The sequence below is a fragment of the Lipophrys pholis genome, assembly GCF_963383615.2.
Source record: "Lipophrys pholis genome assembly, chromosome: 19".
NCBI lineage: Eukaryota > Metazoa > Chordata > Actinopteri > Blenniiformes > Blenniidae > Lipophrys > Lipophrys pholis.
Window position 1 is genome coordinate 1125624 of NC_137647.1, and position 21832 is coordinate 1147455.

A 21832-nucleotide genomic window follows, 5' to 3' on the forward strand; every position below is an offset into this window, starting at 1 on the left:
TAGATCAGCACCTGCAGCGGTTCCCAGGCTGCAGCAACATGCCCGGTCACGAAGGCGGACTCACCTGTTCCTGCGATAAAGTGCGCTGCACTTCACCTTGTCAGATTCCTCCATCTAATCTGGTGTCTGACGAGTGCAGCGAGGCATTTAAATAAAGCCAGACGCAGGAGAGAACACGCTGGGAGGCGACGGCAGGGGTTTAAAAGCAGCATTACAGCAGCTCAGATGAGGAGAACGTTGACAGTTTGCTCTGCCGGGAGGTGGATCGAGGCATATATACAAACAACGCTGCTTCCCAAAAAAGTTGGAACGCTCTGTATTTGCAAGTAAAATCAGAATGCAAATTGTTTAAAACAACAGGTGTCAAACTCCTCTTAGTTCTGAGGACACATTCGGCAGTATCTGGTCTCATTAGGACCACATGGTGGAAATGTCCACGTTTGATGCACTTTTCACAAAAAATCAGAAGAAAGAACTCAGAATGAGAAACAGTCTGTTTGTCTTGAGACTAATGTTGGTAAAAGTCTTCATATTATCACGACACAAAAGATCCTGCAGACTTCAGAGTGTCTATTGTCATAAACTCAGTGGCTCTGATGCTCGTGGTGCGTCGGTAGTAATAACCAGACACAACGTTCTGTAAGGGAATCTCACAGGCCCGACTGGACCCTCTTATAAGCTCCAAACGATCAGCAAAAAATATATTTCTGCTCTTTGCCAATAAATAAAATGAGCAGATGCTTTATGACAGACTCTTTCACTTTGCAGCACATGTTGCTTCTGTTCTTGAAAAGTTCCAGAGTCTTGTGTTCAGTAAAACTACGTTTTTCCAGACTTTATCTTTCAACTTGCGCCTCTTCAACAAATGAAATTTTGTTGTTGTCATGTTAATCTACTCAACCCTCCCCTCTGCTGTGGAAACAGGTCCCAGCTGGACGCCTTAAATCATTCCCAACAGCTCCATGAACTCTGCTCTGAGTGTGTTAAATCGCCTATCAGTGGCGAGATCGGCGCCCTCACTGGCCCTCCTGACTTTATTTGAACTAGACACTCGGTTATCAAGATCTCAGCTGACGCTTCCCCGCCGCCGACCTCCGACCCCCTTTTGCAGAAGAGAAACCAGCCGCAGTATTACCGTGCCACCGTCCGGCGTATCGTTCCTACTCAAGCACACAGAAGCAGGTGTACAGTTTCAAGAGCGACTGCCAAGGTTTTTGTTGGAGTGAAGAAGTACTCCTCCGTCTGCTGAGCCAGAATCTTTGACTCAACAACAGCATAAGAAAACCACGCCAGTTAAATGAGCGGCGGCGCAGAGGAGCTCGGTGCGTGGGACATACCTGGTATTTGGCGGCCTCACAAGCAGAAACGCTATCAGACATCTGGAGTCATCACATTCTTTTTCCTGAAGCCTGGATCCATTCAGATGTGCAGCGAAGTGTTGAAGCTCTGTGTCCTTTAAGAGAAGCATTGAGGCCGGTGATGTCAGCTGATGTGTTGAAGTGCCTGAAGAAGGGCTGGCTTTGTTTAGACGCCGTGGATCTTACTGGGGAGAGGAAGACACCAGACATACTGTTATCAGTTAAAGATAACCTTGGTCACCCTATCCGCCACGTACTGGACACACACTTTTCTCAGGCAGACTGCTGTCTGGGCGGAATCTTTCAGCGCAGGCAAAAGGTGAAACACTCGCAACCCTGTGATCTGCTCTGGTGTTCTCATCGCACAGGATGAAGACGAACTTGCACATTCTCGCACAAACGTCAGGGTTGGATTGGCCATCGGAAGCGCCGGGACATTTCCTGAACGCCCGGCTGTGTGGAGTGTGACAAGATTACTGTTTACCCATCGGAAAATACAGACTGAACACGTCAGTCCACAGTACATGACAATTTCACTGGGGATTTTCCAAAGCGGTTCAACAAACCAGATTGTTATGGGCTTGTGGGAAGAAAATCCACCCGGGTCCAGAGAGAACATGCAAACTCCACACAGCAGGGGTCAAACCAGGAATCTTCAAGGTGCTTTTGCCTCACAGCAAGAAAATATCCAGGCTGACTCCAGTTGTTGAGGTTTTTTGTGAGAAGTTTTCCTCTTGTACCTGGCTGGGTTTTCCCTGGTGCTCCAGTTTCCTCCCTGTGTCTATGGTTAATTGTTGACTTTGAATGTGACAGTGCATCAGTTGTCAATTTCTTTGTTTGTCATGTGAAGGACTAACTAAACTAATCATACTTTATTAATCCTCTTGGTGAAATTCCTTTATTCCCACATTGACCCATCTAAAATTGTAAATGGATTTTACTGCTTTTCCCACACTTGTGATTCACAGCTTTACACTGTTAATCACATTCGCCTTTATGCCATAAGAGGTGTTCGATCCATCCATCAGCAGCAGGTCAGGGTTCAGCGTATTGCTCAAGGACTCTTCAAATGTGGACAGGGGAAGACGGGGAAACTGAACAGGCAATATTCTGATTCAGAGACGGCCACGCGACCAACAGAACCGCCGCCGCCGCCACGACATCCTGGTTCTAGGATGCTGTGGGCAGCCACATTATGGAGCTGACTGGGGTCAAGGGTCAAGCTGTGGGATTCAAACCTGTGAACTCCAGATGCCAAGTCCACCTCTCCGAGCTCTACTGACCTGTTCGATGTAATCTACCTTTGCCTTTTGGCTCCAGCCCAACATGAGCTGCATGTAACCTCGTCAGGACGTGTGCTTGTATTGTGGTCACTTTTTGTGTTTATTCACTCGCTCCTCACGTCGGCTGTGTGTTTACGGGAAGTTGTCCATGCTGATGCAACACAAGACTGATCTGGATGAGTGAAATATATTTCCCTTGTTTTTCTGCCTGTTGCCACATTGAAGTAGATCCTGGATGGTGATGCTCTCCATCCTGAGAGTGGCTGCTACTTATATGGTCATAAAACTCCTGAGCATGCACATACCTCTCTCACTAAACACGCTTTATCGGCATCCCCCCTTCCTCAACTCTTTCAAGTTCACTACTCCCCCCCACCCTGCTCCTCTCGTCCTCTCGTCCTCTCCCTCCTCCCCTGCCGCCATGCACGCCTCCCGCGGAGCGTCATTGGTCCAAAGTGTGCAGCTCGACCCGAAACTCCGCCGCGGATTGGTCAGGCGCGGCGGGCGCACGACGGCCCCCGGTACCCGCCTCATCGTGGACCGCACCCGGGCTCCGGCGGGCTGCGCAGCGAACCAGCGAGCAGCCAGTGGAAGAGGGGAGGGCAGAAGGAAGCCAGCAAAAAAAAAAAAAAAAAAAAAATCTAGAGAGCGTGTGGAGCCAGCAGAGAAAGAGGGAGGAAGCTCGGTAGTTTAGCCTGAACTCTGCGCGGAGCTGCTGGAAGAAGTTTTGACGCACGGCGACGCTGACTGACACATCCCGGCTCGACTTGTTCCGAAAGGCGTCCTGCACCTTCACAAAGCAGGTAAACTAAGCCCCGGCTCCTTCCTCCCGCACTCTCACACCCGCGTTTGGTGCTATTTTCCCCCTGAACTCAGGCAAAGTAGAGCAAGTGCAGTGAATGAACCAGGAAGCCCGGGGCAAGGCGGAGCGGCGGGGCGGCGGAGCGGGACCCCCCGGGCCCACTGGAAACCGCTTTTATTCGCGCTTACGAGCACTTCACGAACCAGACTATTTTTACTTGATCTCTGGGGTCCGAGTGCAGTTTGTGATCTGGGACTTGAAACAAGAGTCATAACGGGCAGAGGCAGGAAGTGATTCGCTTGAATGAGTTGCGCGAGGCGGAGGAGGAGGAGGCCGGTGTTTCGGATCAACTGGTTTCCCCGTTAACTGGTGATCGACTTCCTATAGTGTCCGTCGTTGCCGCTGCCAATCGCACGTTAAAAAGAAACGCGAAACTGTGCTGGCGAACGGCTTTTATTGGCACTTACAATGTAGTTTTGAAGTGTTTGAGCTTTCACGACTCTAATTTTAACATCTGCTGTTACCAGCAGAAACGCTAAAGGAAGTCGGCCACCAGGTAGCAGGGGAACAAGTTAACCTGAAACACGAGGTACCGGAGTTTGAGCTGGCTTGGAGCCCGGTTGATATCAGTTAACGTGTATGTGTGTGTGTGTGGCGGTCGGACAGACAGACACGCGCTGTGTGGCCCCATGACGTCACTCCGCACCGGTAGACTGTGTTTAAAAAAAAAAAAAAAAAAATCCGTTTCGCAGCTTTTCCGCCCCCGTTCAATCGCATCTGCACGGTCCTTCGGTGTCCATGTGCTTGTTCTGCGGCCTGTCCGGTAACCTGAGCGGGATTAAGGTCACCGGGACTCCTCTCCGCCTGCCTGGATCAAACTAATGGACACAAGCACGAGTTTGAGTCAGGGCCGCTGCAGGACATTTCAGGGCCCCGGGGCTCAGACTGTGGAAGAGGCCCCCCGATATCCACACCAAAACCCCAAAATACATGTGAAACGGCTTTTCCTGCATAATGTGGGAACATTTGCATGTATTTGCTGAAAGTTTAGATCTTTATCGATTCATGACACAGCAGAAAGACGAGCATTGATCAGGGGCCACATCCGACCCAATTTCATCTTGAGTTGGCTGGATGGTAAAATAGTGGCATGAAGACTTTTACATTTAAATTATAAAGTTATTCTTTGTGGTGCAGCACATATATGATGAAAGTTTCAATACTGATAATGATGCTAATCTGATCATAAAGCTGTTTTTAATGATCCTTTTGGATGTAAAACACAGTTTTAAATTCTCCTGTAGCATTATGCGTGTTTTTACAGACTCACCCTGACAGCATGGCGGTGAGGCTGATGACCCATTTACACAACGTTATCCAGTGAAAATGAAAATGCTAAACTTTTAATGAGTTTTCGGGGTCTTGCTCAGAGCCACTGAAAACACAACGTTGCGTAAACGGAGGGGAAAACACAACGTTTTGCCTAAAACAAAGTTTCCTCCATTGAGAGTCTATATTCTCCTGGATTTGGTACTTTTATTTTGACAGTCACTGTATTAACATTCCAACTTGTGTGTCCATACGAATGTGTGGTTTGGGGGCCAGATTGGAGCTGGTTCCAGGTTCCTCTTGGCTCACGGACCTTATGTCTGACACCCCTGGCATAGGCGACATGAATGCCCAGGACACTGAAACCGTAGATAAGGTCGTGTTACATTCGTTGGAGGCGTTTTGTCTATTTGGCAGCGAACTGTGGACACGTTCATGTGTTTTTTTTTTTCCTTGTCATTGTTTATAAGAGACAGAGTGATGATAATGTAATGGCTCCTCTCAGCTCCCACACCTCAAAAGCACAGTACTACTTTGCATCTGTTTGCACATATATATATAAATATATATATCTCCAACCTGTTATTGTACCTATAACATAGGGCAGTTCATAAGATAGCAGGGAAATACAACCCCCCCCTTTACTCCCCATCTCAACCTATAAAACCTCTTTAAGGCCGCCATACATCTATTTGTGGGTAATTTTCGTTTTTCTTGTGATTCTATCCCTCACCCAGGGGCGCGTCATGAGACAACCCTCAGAACATATAAGATATGTTATTTTCAGTGTTCATTTTTCATCTGTTTGTGAATCTTATGTACATCTTGTTTTTGTTGATTATGTGACCCCCCCCCCCCCCCCACCACCATCCCATTGATTCCCCAAAACCTGTACAATACCTTAATATCTTTGAGGTCAACTTGTATCTGGATTGAAGTATTTTAGTCTCTTGGTGATGGTTTGGCATCTCCTTGTGCGTGATGTTTATATATATATATATATATATATATATATATATATATTCTATGGTCCCTGAGGGTATCTCGTGTCTCCATGAGGCTGCGTTGCAGTTTTGCCTTTCTTTCTCTTGGTGGTTGATCCATTTCATGTGAATGTTCTGTGTCTTTATTCTGCATAAACTGTTTGTCTTTTTGTCTGCTTGTATAAACTGCGCATCTCTTTTAAGACCATCTGGTGTCACTTTGTGTTGGGAAAACTTTCACATCCCTTTGTGGTTGTTTTGCGTCTCTTTAACTTCTCTTCCTGGTAATCTCATGTCACTCGTGGTTGTTTGTCTCTGCGCTGCTACCCGGAGCCTTTAGAACCTTATTGGTTCTGTGGGACTGAGATGGATCATTGCAAAGATTCTACCGAATATTTTGATTTTTTTTTTTTTAATATTACCACAGTTAATGTGAAAAAGCTACTAACAGTACTGTGGTGACAGTAATATTGCAAGTCACGTTGAGTCTTTTCAACAAACAATACTTATCATTGATCTGCACTAATGTATTTATATACCTATATAGCTTTTTTTTTTTTTTTTAACAGGATGCTACTTAGTAGTATTAAATATGAAGACGGGAGGCTTAATGACGATGACGAGCTCTTTTAAACGGCTTCACTGGTTACAGGGTTAATCTAAATGTGGCACATTTAGGCTCCGAGTCCTTCAGGTGAAGCAGTTTTAGACTAAAAGCTCATGTAGATTTGCTTGTTGCGTCACTGATTATTATTCAGAAGGGTTCCTTCAGTACGCTTCAACCCCGTCATCTAATTGCGGTGCGGTGCGCTGAGAAGCCTCTGCCAGGGCAGACCGGACTTTTCCATGGCCTCGGAGAACTTCTGCGCTCAATATCTAACCCAGTCTAGTAAGGTTTGATTTATGTAACCCAATAATACAGATTGACCTCACGGGGGTCTTCACTTCTCCTAATGCCTCAAAAAGCTCCTCATGCTGGGGTCGCCATCGGTTTGAACCTGGGCGCCAATCATTTCTCTGAAGCCGGACTTCTTTTTGATAAAACGCACGAACATTTCTTTTTCGAGTTGGCCGTCCCAAACGTGCTCCTGCTGGGTACATTTTACTGTGGGCTAGTTTAAAAAGACAGAAATAATGTGTTAAGAGCCTTTGAAGCCTCTAATCACAGTCTTGGAAAAACCATATCACACTAGAGCTGGGCAAAAAAATGGATTTATCAAATTTGGCGCTAAAAAAAGTTTTATTATGCAAATTCAAGTCGTTTTTTTCTCTCCAGTTTTGGGGCATTTTTTGTGTTCCGTTCTACCATTCCTTATTGCTGTGGCACTTCTGCTTGAATCTGGTTAAAGCTTGAATTTGTTGAATGACTGAGCCTCGTTCACTTTTTATTTTGGGACTGTTTATATGCCCTTCAGCTCCGAGGACAATCACAGCAGTAAAGTTGCACATCTGATGGTAAAACTGATGTCTGCAGTAATTTTTAAGTGCATTCAGAAAAAGAAACTAATCAAATTGAAACTCGCATTTTTCTTTAAAAGAATCGCCCAGCCTGATGGGACGACCGTGAACAGGCTCGACGTATTGAAGTCGGCTGGAAGAAGATTTTGTGACGTCGTTCTCATGAAGAGTTGCTGCATCTTCTCAGACCGGAAACACAGCGTCTCGGGGTCAATGATGGCGAGCAGTGCAACTGCATTTTTGCCCTTTTCTTCATATTGCTGAGAGACGCAAGCAGCTAATTCATGCAGTCTAATCCTTGATGTGCTGTCAGATCTTTCCTTCCCGTTGCGTCGGCAGAAGTGTCGCTCTGCCGGAGCTCTCTGTTTCTGCTCGGTTCGCTGTCGCGTGGTCGTGTTTCCACACGGGGAATCCCCGACTGTCTTTTTGCTCCTCAGTCACTCTGCAGTCGTGGACGTTGAACGCTTTGAATTAATGGAAAACAATACACGGAGTCAGAGCGGAGCCGGCGGCGTTCCTTCACCCCAAACCTGCTTCTCATTGTGCGAAGTGTTGGCGTCCGGCGAGGGGGCGGGCGAGGCACCGTCTCTCCTATCGGCTGTTTGCTGCCAAGAAGCTATTAAATCACAGCATGAGATTACCACATGAATAATGCTTTGATAGTCAGACACACAAATGATCCTGTAAATCATGCGCTTCAACGCAATTAACAGAAGCTGGAAAAGTACTTGTACTGCGCTGCAACAAATAAGTATTAAAAACATGTTTGATCTCCAAGTTCAACCAAGTTGGGGTCACAGACACTACAGCTCATGTTAACTAATCTGGCTGTCAAATTAACAGATTTGGCACTTGGAATGGAGTATGGAAAAACTTATTTGTACCAAGCCGGCTCATTACATCATCTCAAGTCCAGAAAACAACATGGACGTCTCCATTAAAGGTGTTTTATCGTTGGTTCTTTCTGATTCTAATATCCATGCTGCGGTCCATTGAGCGGTGTTGGATGAACGAGTAAGTTTAAATACTGAAAACCTTTAGTTACTCTTAAGAATGACTCAAACCATTCATTGTGACATATTGCACTGCCGCAGCTAATAAATAAGGAACTTAAAGTTCTTGAAGTTGACCTCTACCAAAACCACCAGGAAATCTAAGTTCCGAATATGACTGGAATCGACCAATAATGGTTACGACACACACACACACACACACACACACACACACACACACACACACACATTGCCAAAGCGTTACCACAAAACTACTTCAAATGCTAATTTTTAAAGAGTGTGTATATTGTGTTCATAAACTCTGAATGCTTGATTAAATAAACACACGAGTTCACGGTAGATTATTACTGTAGTGACATTTTTAAGTTGACATACTCTTATTAAAGGGAAAAATAACACTTTTTCTGTGCAGAGACTAAATCCATAACATTGTTTTACACAATCTATAAAAGACTACTTTTAAATGTTTTTGGCATAAAATACTTAAAATCTCTATTTTGACACGTCTCATTGTAGATAGAAAGTTGATGTTTTCACATATAGCTGAGTTTAGATAAAAGAAGTGTGTCCAGTTGTTTTATCGTCGTCCTGCAACCAAAACAATGTTGATGCTTGAAATTGTAATAAATCTGCACCAATTGAAGAATTTACTCAACAATGTTTTAAAGTGGGGTTTCTTAAATTTGATAGACTTATTTGAATGACTAACCTCTCGGGATGACGCCCCCCCCCCCCCCCCCCCAGATGACAGTCATATGCTGAGCCGCTTGAGAAAGAAAGATATCGGTACATTCTGAACCTCCAGGGTCACACTGGGTGACACGTATGTCATTTCCTGTTGCCTTTGAGTCATATTGTTGAATTAAGTCCAGACAAATCGTTGTGCAACAGCCTCCCGGGGGCTGCTTACGGTGCTGCTATGAACCACCCCCCCCCCCCCCCCCCCCCCCGCAGAGATCGTTGCATTCCAGCGTCGGTGTGTCAGCGGCGTCCACACTCGAGGCCCCCGCAGTGGGTTGTGCACTGAAAGCTGGACGAAATTAAAGGCAGACGTCTTGTGATGTGAACGGGAGCGCCGGGCGCTTCGGTCCCCTCGGAGCGACGCAGTCTGAGCGAACATGCCCGTGGATGTTTGGATTTCATCGTCCTGACTGAGGAGGATTACTTACAGGCCACCCTTGTTTTTGGTGGAAATTAAATTGTTGTAGAGGGCGGCGTGACACTGTGTGGCAGCTCAGTTGTTTCCTGTTGCAGACTCTTAATTTAGACTTCTCAGACAAAAGGGAAAGAAACTGTGTGCTGCAGTTTTTGCTTGAAGTTGCATCTCTTGGTCAGTTTAAGAAAAACAACAACATTTCGGCCAAAAAGCAGTTGAGAAAACAATTGATTAAACTCGACACAATCACAAGTGACGAAGACTCGTATGTTACGAATTACAAGTAAACCCAAAGTATTGGAAACATTCAAAATCCATTGTCCAGGATTAGGTTGAAATGTTGAGGAAAACGGTTGGAAATTCAGGATTTGAGCCAAAATGTAGAGGAAAAATGAAACTACGCTGTTGGGCAGGACGTTGAAAGAATTCAAAATGGTATGATCCATGATGGGAATGTTGAGAGGAATGTGGACGATAAATCAAAATACATTGTAGGAATGCTATAGGAAACTCTTGATCCATTGTATGAAACTATGGCAGATTGAAGAAAAACCCAGGTAGGGAACAAAGGTGAAGTACTGGACTGTTGAGGAACGTAAATACACTGTAGTGAACCATGATGGACTCATGAAGACATAAGAAATGGGAATGAGCCATGCTGAGAATACTGTGAGTAATGCCAGAATGTTATAGAGAAATCTAGAAGCATTGTTGGAACATTATAGGAAACTCTCCATACATTGAATGAAACGATGGAGGACTTTGGATCTGAAGTCTTAAGATCTAATATCAGAAGGTTTCCTCGCCCCAGTTTGTGAGATGAGCAGTTCAACAGTGTGACGATCGATGCTTCTCACTGTACAAACGTGAATCTTTGGCTCTCGTGTTTTTCTGAAGGTCAACTGGACAGATTGAGGTTCTGTACACCACAGGTTCTCCTCAGAGCACAAGCTTGTGCTCTTCTTCTTGTGATTCCTGAAGCCATCCAGGGTTTTTTATGGTCTAATGTCATGTGTATTCCAGCTCCTCGGTCAGCTGAGATTCATTCACGCGAACAAAACGCCGCTGTAGGAGTTTCTTCACGAACAACAGAGACTCCCCTGGAGTTTCTCCCGAGTGCACAGGATCCACCGTGTATCAGCAATGAATTAGTCCTGGACCAGATATTCCAGCCCTGCTCAAATACACTTTGTGCAGTATTATCCAGCGTACCACTGCTTTCAAATGTGAGTTGTTTTGTTTCTTAACTCTTCATGTTGGTTCTGCCCAGACAGATTTCTTCTGGTTGAAATGAACAGCGTAATGTCCTTCAAACTGGCTGGGCTCAGGATTTCCTTCCTGCCACCGCCGCTCTATATGAGTTTCCTCGTTCGTCTGCTTGTTTTCTTTCCTTTACTTGTCTTTGTTTTGCCACTTTGACCCCCCCCCCCATGGCAGAACGCACCTGTATGCTTTCTACAGAACCAGACAATACCAGGAAATGAGCGCAGCCTGCTCGGATTATATGAAGATAAGACTTTGAGTTTGAAGGAAGGACTTTGAACACACCTCGGCAGATAGCCCCGATTAGTGGCATTAATTCTATTTGCAGATGATTGTTTTCTTTTGTTGGTATTCCCACCACATCACAGACTTTTCCAGATAATTTCTAAACGTTGCTTAACGTAATACCAGGAAATGACGGCTGACACTGTGTGGAGGGAATGTTTGATTCTGAGGGTAAGAGATTGAACAGATAATGACTGTTTTGAAAAAGCTTGATGGCAGATTAGTGTCCTCACTTTGTTCTTTGCCTCGTTGTCCCACAAGTATGAGGCTTCTCTGGTGTGTACGCTGGCTCAGCAGCTTCTTCCGTCCACCCTCCTTATGTACCAGAGGTGTCCAACACATTTTAGTTCAAGAGCCACATACAGCTCATTTAATCTTAAAATTGAGCCATAATAACCTGTAAATATTAACTTTAAAGTTCTTTGTTGGAGTATATGTGACGATAATGTCTGTAGACTGCTCAGCCACACTTTAGTTTGATAAAAGTGTAAAATATACAAGAGTTTGATAGATTCGAATATAAAACTTGAAAATTATTTAACTTGTGATCAAACCTTCGCATGCGTCTTTAAATCAGCTTTGTGAGAACGTTTCCAACACACACCAGTAGGATTGTTACCGAGCCAGACAGAACCAGGAAATGACAAAGAACTTGTCCAGACTTTGGATTTTGACGGAAGGACCCGGAACCCACCTCGGTTTATAGTTCTGCTCTCGCGTTTGAGGAATTAATATTCAGTATCACAGGTTAGATTAAAAGATTTAAATCATATTGCACTCAATAAAACCAGTGTTGATGCACAACAGATGTAAAAACCTAAAATAAGACCCAATAAATTATATAAAACTTACTGACTGACATTGTTGTGGCAGATTAAAGATCTAGTTTTACTCTAGGTCTTTTTCCCATTACGGTTTGGACATAATCTGAAATATGCAATATGGCTTTCATATGATATCTATATATATATATATATATAATATCCACAACGCTATCCGTTGAAGTACCAGTGTCTCCACACATAACAATATTTGGGCTTCCCGAAGACTGGACTTGGTTTATCAGAAACCAGTTGGACATCATAACATTCCCGTCTCTACCAGGCTTCGTCTCTTACTCTTGTGGAAATCCAAGACTGCACCATCTTGCAGTCAATGGCTCACCAATGTCATGTCCATCTTAGGATTAGAAAAGGTCACACATTGTGTCAGAGGAAGTACTCCGCTTGTTTAGTCTTTCTTGCTTCATTGAACACCCCCCCCCCCCCCCCCCCCCCGACTAATCCCCCATCTTCTATCTATTCATTCATTTCAATTTAAGTTATGCTTTTATTCTTTTTATACTTTTCTATTTATCTATTTATGTATTTAATGTGGTCATTATTTTATTCTATTTTTATTATTATTCTATTTTGTTTTTAGTGGGCGGGTCACTTAAGGTGAAAGTGGAATTGGGGGGGAATAAAAAGTAGTTTCTGGAGTTCCTGCAATAATGTGCATTATGTTTAATAACCTCTGTATCTAAAAGTCCTGTTTAAATCTGTTACCTTTCATTTACTACAAGAAAAAAAAGCAATGTTCATGAAGGTTAATAAAAAGGAAGCAGTTGAACGGAAGTTGAGCTCTGATGAGGTGACCGTGGTGAAGCACAGCTCATCAAATAGACTTTGTCCACATGTGTGGTGGGGAGGCGGTTAATAGGTTTAGGATTGCGACACCTGAACCTGACTTTTTGCTCAATGGACTTTGAAACGGATTCTACCTTTGCTCCTCCTCCTCCTCCTCCTGGATGTTTTGGTCCACACTGGATTTCTGAGCGAGACTTGCTTGCAGCTCAAACCAGCCGTTAGTTGAGACGAGGCCACTTTGCGTCGTCTGTTGGAACTAGAAGGGAGTGGCCCCCGAGTGCCGATAACAGGTGATAAAGGTTGAATGACGCCAGTAATAATCCAGGAGGGTGACGTAGGTGAGGCGAGATGAACAGCCTTGAGAATGAAAAGTTGATCTGTGCCAGAGCTGCATTCCTGGTAAGAAAAATTACTGCTGACAAAGAGAAATGTGTCTGTTAACTCCCCTCTGCACGCTGTGTGTGAACAGGCTTATGTAACCAGCCGTCCATTAGCTGTCGGTCAATACAGCGCCGCTGCTGTGCAGCATTTATCTGCTGCGGTGCGTCAGAGGCAGACGCTCGTACTTCCAGCAGGCTGAAAGGGAAGTTGCTTGAATGACAGACGTGGAATTTGTTCTCTGACCCTGGAAATGGTGCGGTTTGTCAGAACAACGCCCTTCTTCAAATTGTGAACCGGCTCGATAGAACCGGCTTGAGATGAGGGCTGAGATTTGGTTGCAGTCTCTCGTTTTACAGAAAACCAGTTGGATTAATAAAAATGCCTCTACGTTTGTATATTTTCACATAAAACCATGAAATCTGCTTTCACCGCATGCTTTGTGCAGCTCAAAGAAAAACTGAATGGTTGCTTGTTCCTGGACTCGGGAGGGGGGGGCAGTGTTGTGACCGAGCCTCGGTCGCTTCTTCCACAGAAGAAGTTGGTTAAACAGGAAGTTTAACCAACATTCCAACACCAGCATTCCCCGTATCGGCACATCGGACTGTGTTCATGAAGAGTTCTCTGGATTCGATACACCAATATTTACCTCTTGAGTTGAGTTTCTCCACTTCGCTGGAAGAACAGAGGCACATGGACCCGACCAGTGTCATGATCTGGAAAGTTTCACCGTCTTGCTTTGAAGAGTTTGAAATGTGGAGACTAAACTAAATCTCTGACCCGGATCTGAAAATCAGGTTATATAGCATTACGGTTCATTGCAAGTCAGGATTAAAAAGTCGTTTCCTCTTTGTAATGAACTATATTTTGAGGTCATGCTGAGAGGAAAGAGACATTTCCACGTGGATGTCAACTTTTGTTTTTGATCACTGAGACTCCTGTTGTCCTGATGTGTTCCGCCATGGCGGCGGCTCTGTAGGTCTTATGACGCTGCGCCTAAGTAGTGCACCATGTGTTTTACAAGAAGATTCATAATATCGCCGGGGCTCTCACCACATGAATCAACTGCAATACATGACCTGTTTTCATGAAACTTCTATGAACTTTAAGTTGAGAGCAAAGACTTCCACATCTCCTGTTTATTTATTACAAACTGATTTATTCATGCAGTGCTCTACAACATTATAATATTCGTCTTGGGTAAGCAGAATGCACAACTTCCCCATGGGGGTTCATTGTCGCCGCGTTGGTTCAAGTCTGGCTCCAGTGATCATTGTGTTGATGTACCTTTGGGCAAAACGCTGAAACCCAAGTTATTTAGACTGAAGAGGTCGTGGTGTGGGAACGAGACCGAGGTGCTTAGAATTCATCTGAGAAGATTTAAACTCGCCAAATCTGCTGCGGAAAAAAGCTTGACGACACCGAATGGTTTATTTTCTCAATTTACAATCAGCGTCTGACCTCTGGTTCCTCGCTCTCAAACATCAAGCAACTGCTTTTAAACGGTGGAAACTTACACATTTCTGGTCGTTTCTTTTTGGGACAGTATTCTTTCCAAAAGGGAAACTTTTTAAATCAGATTAGGAAAGAAGAAATGATTCACTGAAACATGCACGACGCGAACCCGACCATGACGTTTACATGATAACGGTGTTAAACTCCACGTTGGGAGGATCTGAACCCGCCAGAGAGCGAAGTCCTGTGGTCCGCTGGTGTCGGCGATGTGCTGAGGGCCTCGTAAAGCCCAGCGGAGAGGGCAGCGAGCAGCGCCGTGAAATTGGATCCCGGTCGGGGCAGGAATGTGAAAAGCAACGTGGAAAGTGATGTCGACCTGACGTGCGGCGCAGTCATTTTTCCAGCCGGAGCTTTAATTCACTCCTCGGCCCTCGGAGCTCTGCTCGGGAAAACCGCCACCTTTCTTTTTCTTCCTCCTCCTCCTCCTCCCCGAAAGACTCGCACACAAGTTCCACAAATGGCAAAATAGTTTTCTCGGTTTGTCATTTCCTCTTGCCCCCCCTCGCCCCACCCTTCCTGGCTCGGAGAGAGAGAGAGCGAGAGCGAGTGTCGAGCCCATAAGGAGTTTTGAATGACTCTTTACCTTTACCAGCTCCTTGTCTGGCAGGCAGCGTCGCCTCCAGTCTAAAAATGGAGACGCTGATACGCCTCCATGCTTCTGCCTCATTTTACAAGATTGTCATGAAAAGCAGGTCAGTGGGTTAAAGTTCAGCAGATGCTTCTTTTCCCCCAAATTGAAACGGAAAATAATACATTCATTGATCTTGATGGTCCAGATGATGCATTTATAGGTCAGTTTCCTCTGGATCAAACAAGCATCGGTTTTCACAAACGTGCCTTTAAACCTTGGTAAAAAGTCCTAATCTTCTGAAGAGCTCTCTTCAAACTAAATGATATAGTCACTCCTAATTTCTATGCAGAAGTTCCCTTTTAGCTTTAATGAAGAATATTACAAATGATTCTGAGTGGTCAAATCAGACAATGACTACAACGTCTTCACATGTAGGAATAATGGCGGTTATTTGTTGAAGTCCGAGCATGAAGCAGCAGAATATTTGCTCGCTGTTGCTGCTTAAAGTCTCAATTCCGAGGGAACGACGGCTCTTCTTCCACCACAAAGCTGCTCAAAGTGGAAAAGAGCTTCTCCCTCCGGACTTGAGGGCTTATTTTTGTGAGTCGAGGAGAGAGTACGTCCACCGACGAGCAGCAGCTGGAGCGATGTGGCCGTGATTTTATTCTACATTTGCAGCAGAGGAGAGTTGAACCACTTTGGTAATCAGAGTATCACACTGCTCTTGACTTCTGATTCCAGATTTCTTTGCATTCTGCTGAAAACATGTTCAATACGCCTGCTGGGACCTCACTAGTCACCCGCTGGGAATACTTCACACAGTAATCTGGTAAAAGTATTTCAAAAATTCACTTATATGAAAACCTGCAGTTCTTCTACAGTACACTGAAATACTGAAATGGTTGATCCTTAATAATAATGATAATGCATTTTATTTGTATTTCACTTTACATTTGTAAATCTCAAAGTGCGGGGAAGGCTCTAGAGGTCAGTGGTGTGAAACACATTTCATTTCTGTGGCCACAAACAGCCTAATTTCATGTTTAGAGTGCTGGGCTGTAAAAAAAGCTCTATTAGCTTTTATTTTTATCCTTTGTTTGATGAGGCGCAGCATTTATGTAATGAAAATGTATTTTCGCCGAACAGAAATGACTCCAATCTCAACATAAAGACAATTTTAATGAAGTTTTCTGGTGCAAAATAAATGCAAATATCTCGGCTCAGATCTGGGTGATTAAAATGTTGTTTTTTTCCCATTTGCTTGGTGGTTCTGGGTCACTCTGGAGCGTTCCGGGTTTGACCCCCAGGCTTTATGTTGACACCCTGATCCAAGTCACTCAAACCCTCCACCCCCTTGCTGGATGGTTCCGATGGCTCCCGTTAAGGTTAGAGGCGTCTTCGAGGTACTTATTGAATAACATGTGTCCCAATATCAGGTTCTAACAACCCCTGAGGTTGGTCGATGGGTACAAGTCTCACAGTGAACCGTGTCAATGGTGCGACCTGCTGTCCACTGCACGTGCAGAGCCTGTGACACGCTATTGACTCTGCTGTGGTTCTATTAATAACCCTGCCAATGGGCCCGTCAGCGCGGCACATCTGGAGCCCGGGTCCTCGTCTTCATCCGGAGCCGCGGTGCTTTGACTGTACATGGTCAGGCTGTGGCGGACGTTGTCACGGCTCCTGGTTTTTACAGTAACTCGGGGAGCGCTAATGAGGCGGAATGGAATGAGGGTCTGATGGACGGATGGTCGGACGGTCTGAGTTTCCAGAAAGCCCGGGGCTTCTGCAGCTTCTTCACTTTTCCTCGACTTCTCAGTTTCTCTGTAGAAATCCATGCTCCTGCATCACTTCCTCAGTTTGCAACCACACTCTGGCCTCCCTGATCCACATTTAGAGGCCGGCCTCTTCCTCGTGTTTATTCTAGTCTTCCTCTTGGAAAGGCGGCCGCTCCCTCAACAGGACTAACTAATAATTCAGTAACTGTCCGTCCCTCATGTTTGATTAAAAATCAGGTTGGTTTCAGGAAGACTGTGTGTGTGTCCTAAAAACTGCCACGCATCCAGTTAATGAATAACTGCTGCTGTGAGTATCGAGATGATCTAATCCGGCCGTAAGTGGGTCTCGGCAGAACAGATAGCGAGCGCTGTCACGGCCAAGCGTCGGGGAATCGGGTTGATTGTTCCAGGATTATGGCAGACTTGGCATAAGAAGCAGCAAGAACCTGGACTCATAAAAAGGGGTTGAAGAGTGTTTCTGTTTTATTTCAATGTCAACAGCCACGAGGCTCTCTAATTGGCTGCTTCTCTCTGTTTTCTATATAGAACGGTGCTTGTTGTACTGGAATAACCCCGTTGTGGTAATTTTAGCCCTCATTAGGCTCTCGGGAGAGGCAGTTTGAAGTGTGTCACAGAGTAATCTGTGTCACTCTGACTGCGGCACATATCAGTGGATTCTTGTCATTTCTTGTGTGCAGCTTCACTGGTTTTCCTTCTTTTAAGGTCAAACCTGCGTGAAGCAGATCCGAGGCTGCTGCTGCCGGGATCTCATGACCACGGTGAGAAATCATGACTCGGGTTAAAGACGGCGGTCCGTGATCCGTGCAGTACAACTTCCTCACATTCAGCAGTGTCTCAGCCACGGTTAGGTACTTTTTGAAAATGTGGCCCCGCCCCGTTTCAGGTGACAATAAAAGACGTGTTTGAACTTTGGCACCATGACAGGAGCTCATCCTGGGTGTGACTCTTCTACACAACATATAATTCACAATCCACAATGAAAAAAGATTGAGAGACATGTGTTCAAACATGAGAGGACACTAGTTTTGCTCTTTGAATCCCACGTATGCAGCGATAACCAAGAACTGGTTCAGGCATTTTCAGGGTAGATAAGTTTATTTTCTCATCACATTTTATATTTGTGGTGTTGCATTGCTGAATTTTTGCTTTTATTCGTGTTAAGATATATGCAAATATTCATTCGCTTTTATATCCATTTTGTCTACCATTGCCAGATTTGCACATCCTGACATGATCGTGTCCTTATACAGTCTTTTCTGGGCAAATTCAGCAAAACGATGAAGTTGGTTAACTTTTACCATGAAAAGCCGCTCTTGTTAAGTAACTGTGCTAATATATAATCTTTATTGCAGACACAGCTCCATATAAAACAAGAACATACAAGTAGCCTACATATGTAGGAAGTATAAAAATAATGAAAGACACAACTCACTAAACTGCATATACCTTTTTTTAATTAATGCAGCTATCGTATAATGTTAGCACAATATGTCTTTTTTGTTCAGATTAATTCATCCACTTGAAATGAAAGATTGCGTTACCAAGAAACGGGTTTAATCTGATAAAAATCTGATCAGATGCGACTCTTGAATTCCAGTTTGTTGTATGCGGCGCTAAATAAATAAAGTTGAATTGAACTGAGACGCCTCGCTTCACTTGGTTTTCTCGGTCTGTAAATTGTCTGTTTGGGGTCACAAACTTCAGTTTTCTTTATTTTGTTCAATACAAACTTTGTAATCAACAAGTCAAAAACTGAATATTTATTTACCGTATCCGAGGATTTATTTCCCTCGCTTGCTCCTCCAGCGTGCAGAAGAGAAGTTTGTATATTGTGGAGTAAACACAACCCACTGCCAGTTTAAAGTGTCCGCTGGGCTGAACGCGGCTGTTTCTACGTCCCCAGCAGTGGAAACATGCTTCGTGTTGGTGGCCGTCACCGTGTTGGGAGTTATCGAGGCCAAACACGGTCTGGAACCGGTCCAGATATGTTTTATAAGGGTCCACATGCGTTCAGTCTGATCTCGTTTCGCTTGTAACAAAAGCTTGCAGGGTTTTAATCGGTCACGCCTCAGACCCCGTTTACGTTTTCAAGTGAAAGTGCAAAACTTGTGTGTTTTGGGTGTCGGGAACGTGAAAACGCACTCTGGCCGCAGTAAATGGTTCTGTACGAGTAGATGGACAAGAGCGACAATGGCGACTTTCAGAGTGTCATAACTCCCAGTCCGAATTCTGTCACTGCAAGAACAATCCAACTTGGTAGTTTTATTTTGGCAGTCACCGTAAAAACAAACCAACTTGGTGGTTTGTCCACTACAATGTTCTCCCAGTGTTCATGTTTAGAGCTCATTGTTCTCTGCTGCATGTGTGGTTTAATAAACAAAACAACTCACAGCGCCACCTCGTGGCCTGGCATGCTAGCTACATCTACCGACGTCGTTTTTGAAAACGACGCCGTGTGAACATGAAACTTTGCTGATACAAAAACTCAAAAATGTATTAGTTTTCACTTGAAGCGTTGTCTCGTGAACGGGGGGGGGGCCTCAGACACAAAGCTTCATGTGGCCACCAGATCTTGATGTAGTGAAGCGAGTCAAAGCCAACGAGCTTTAAGTTCACGTGTTCACGATCACGGCTTGATCTGACACTGGCGCTACCTGAGGAGCTGAGGGTAATAAATGGAGACGAAAACAAGAAGAGTCACCAGTGTGGGTGTGGGTGTGTGGGGGGCGGGGTTGTGTGTTCGGGGAGGGGGGGGGGGGGCTTCAAGGATGGAGGACAGAAATGTGTGGAATGCCTTTACTCACAGTTTCTCCCTGATAAAGGGTGAGTATGGAAGGAATGCAACCCTGAAAAGACTGGATAAACAGGGGAGGGGGGGGGGGGGGTGAAAAGGAAGAGGAGGAGGTTTGTATTCAGCTGAAAGTTCAGCAGGACTAATTCTGCTGCAGGATGGGGTCGGTCCAGCGGGGGGGGGGGGGGGGGGGCAAGCGAGTGGTGATGGACGTCGGCCTGACGGCGTGTTGATGGAGGACGGAGAGAGGAAGGGGTCATGAGAAGAATGGCTGTGCTTTCTTTCTCACTGATCAGGGTCAATGTGCCGGAACAGACTCCACCCCCATTAGAAACCTGCAAACGTCTCCAGAGCCACTTCTCCAAGGTTCTCCAAGGTTCTGTGTTTGTCCAAGAACCGTCACTTTAATCAGGCACATGGAGTCCAGACCAACGCTTTGGGGAGAGAGGGGAGGTGTTATGCTTGTTAAACTCTTAATTTTTTCACTTTAACCTGCAGATTTTGTTGGTTATAGTTAAAAGCAGTTAATTTTTGTGAATTATTTCAGTCTTATTTCAGCACTAAAATATCAAAATCTGGCATTAAAAGAGCTTTTTTTTTTTTTTTTTTTTTTTTTAAATGAACAATTATAAAGAAATAGACTTTGACAGCATCTTGTCAGGATCAGTGATTAATGGACATTTATGACTAAGTTCATTTCACCCGTTTTGTTTTATCTTTTAAACAGAATCAATATTAACCTTATTAATCCATTAATGTGATTAAATCAGTGTTTTATGTCATTTAATCATTATTGCTTCATAGTAAATTACACTAAAGTCTGAACATTTCATCAAAGTTTATTTGTGTAGTTACAAAACTCTACATTCACAAACACAATGAAATGCAGCGTGAGTTCAAACAACTGAATAAAAGATAAACAAGACTATAATACATGAAAACTACAAAACCTTAAAAATATGTGTACAAGCTGTAGCAAACAGTCTGTTGTTGTTTTTTGTTTCAGAAAGATAAAATCACACGTATGAAAGAAAAGCAGTTATTGGCCAAGATGATGAAACCGAACATCGTGAATCACACGGCAGATTTGTTGAGTAGCGTCATTCAGACACGATACTTCAAGGTGCTTTACAGAGAAGTAACCTGCTGGCAGTACTTTCACTCTCACACACTGTGTGTGGAGGAATAATGGTAATAATTCCTCATCTGCTCTGAAAGTCGACATTTGAAGAAGCTGGCGCTTCACATGAAGGTTTCCGGTTTGTTCGACTTCTCTCGTCTCACCTGTCGCCTCCATTTTGACATTTTCAGCCACATTCAGTCAAACTGACGGAGAAGCTCCGTCGACCTCGGCGAGCAGCGACGTCTGTCGGACTGTAAACGTCTGAGGCAGCAGAGAAAGTGCAGCTTATCGGGTTAATTACTAACTGGAGCTGGACGGTTTCTTTTTTTTTTTTTTCTGGATTCCGGCTCGACCGGTCTGACTTCACCCTCTGTAGGTTAAGCCGCGCCACTCCCTGTCATCGAGTTGTTGTTTATCAGCCTCAGCAGGTGTATTAAAGCCGGGACAGCAGAGCATTCCCATGTTGTTTAACCTCAACAGTCCGCCTGTGTGTTTTATTTTTAGATGAATCCCCTCCAATGTAAAACATTTGCTCTGGAGTTATTCCATTAGCAATAATAGTTGGATTAATTTTCTTCCCCCCCCCCCAACGTTTAAAGTGAGGACCGACTCGGGGAAACGTTTTCAAGTGAGAATGCCAAACAAAGGTGACGTTGGGTCTCCGTTTATACGAGTGTTGGGAACGATTGAAAAGAGACGGTGAAGATGCTGCTACGCGCCGCGCGCTACAATAAATACTGAAGTCCTTCTGCACATGCTCAGTAGATGGACAATAAGAACAATGTTTCCTCCAGAGTGTCATCTGTGTTATAGCGGACAGTCTCTGTACTAACGGTCCAACCGAGAGATTTCCTCTGGTGGTGGTTGTGTGAGCGCCTGGCGGTCTCCCAGTCCAGCTGGAGGATTTCATGGTGGAGCAGTGAAGGAGATGGATGAGCGGCTCGTATCCAGCCTGCAGGAGTGACAGTAAACACTCTGAGCTGGAGACCAGCTCGGGTCTCCTTGACCCGGGGGCGGCGTTTCCCCTCCGTCACCTCCAGCAGCTGGAGATCTGATGAAGCGTCCGAGCCCCCGTCTGACAGGGTCATGTTTTGTGT

The 21832-nt window shown here is 44.8% G+C and overlaps 1 protein-coding gene across 2 annotated transcripts in view; it reads left to right on the top strand.

Moving 5' to 3' along the window:
• The first annotated feature begins 3227 nt into the window (after positions 1-3227).
• Positions 3228-21832, top strand: part of LOC308124161 (myosin-9-like) — a 47460-nt gene continuing 28855 nt past the window's right edge. The window contains exon 1 of one of the 2 annotated variants that reach the window (XM_080487018.1): positions 3228-3444. The gene's annotated coding sequence lies outside the window, so the exon portion shown is untranslated. The remainder of the gene's footprint in view (positions 3445-21832) is intronic. The other variant, XM_080487017.1, reaches the window with a different exon arrangement.